This window comes from Crocodylus porosus, unplaced genomic scaffold, assembly GCF_001723895.1.
Source record: "Crocodylus porosus isolate Cpor-Errol unplaced genomic scaffold, CroPor_comp1, whole genome shotgun sequence".
NCBI lineage: Eukaryota > Metazoa > Chordata > Crocodylia > Crocodylidae > Crocodylus > Crocodylus porosus.
This window is the reverse complement of record NW_017728886.1, coordinates 270,199,939-270,201,000: the sequence shown is the minus strand read 5'-3', so window position 1 is coordinate 270,201,000 and position 1,062 is coordinate 270,199,939.

Genomic DNA, 1,062 nt, shown 5'->3' with positions numbered 1-1,062 from the left:
TCCTGCCCTTTGGGCAGGGGGCTGGACTCGATGATCTCCCGAGGTCCCTTCCAGCCCTGATGTCTATGAAATCTGTGACATCTAACGACTTCCTCATTAACCCTGGGCCTGGGTGCGTCTCCCCGGGGCCTGAGGGGGACCCGGTGGGGGGCTGATCCAGTCCCTGCTCAGGAAAACGGAGGCAAAAAATCGTTAAATATGTGCTCAAGCTGGGGCGGAGGAGACGGGGGCCGTTTCCTGTTTGTTTGCACGGGAGCAGCTGAGGGTGAGCGAGGCAGTGCTGGGCTGGGGGTGCGGGCGGGGGCCAGTGGAGCCGGGGTGCTGAGGCCTGGGAGGCACTTACCTGAGTGCCATCCTGCGAGGTGCCTAGCCCCCCACCGTGCCCTGGCCACGGGTCTGCGAAAGGCAGGGCTGCCTGCATGGTGCACGCTGTGCCTGTGCAGCCGGGGGTGGGAGGACGACGGGCGCACCCCCAGCTGCGATGGCAGTGCGGGGCAGGACGTGCTCACCTGCCTAACAGCCCAGCTGCAGAATAACCTGCTGTCTGTCTCCATCTCTCCCAGCGATGCGGCTGCCTGCAGGGGCCCTGGCACCAACGGCACCCGGCTCCTCGTGTCTCTGCCTGTGGTAGCCCGGAGCAGCTCTGTTGTGGCTGCACCAACTTGTCAGGTACCAGAGACATGCACCTGGTCTCCCCTCTCCCCCCGCTTGAGAGAGGGGCCTTGCAGGGGTAACTTCACAGAGCTGCAGCATCTTCCTCCACTCGGCTGTGGGCGGATCCCGGTCCACACCGGTCACGCTCGGCTTCTAGTGGCCAGGGGCTCGGCCTGGACGGTGCCCTGGGCTCGGCACGAAGGACCGCGTGCAGGCGGCTGCAAGCCCTGCTGGAGCAGCCCAGGCCCTGCGGTTGGCCGCAGCGCCCCAGAGCCGGGGCTGGGTGCAGCTGGAGGCCTGGCAGCAGGGCTTGCAGCTGAGCTGCCCGATTCCCACCCGCTCCGAGCCCAGCACGGGCCCAGCCCTGCTCCTGGGATGAGGCTGGCGCTGCCCCTTGCCAGGAGCACT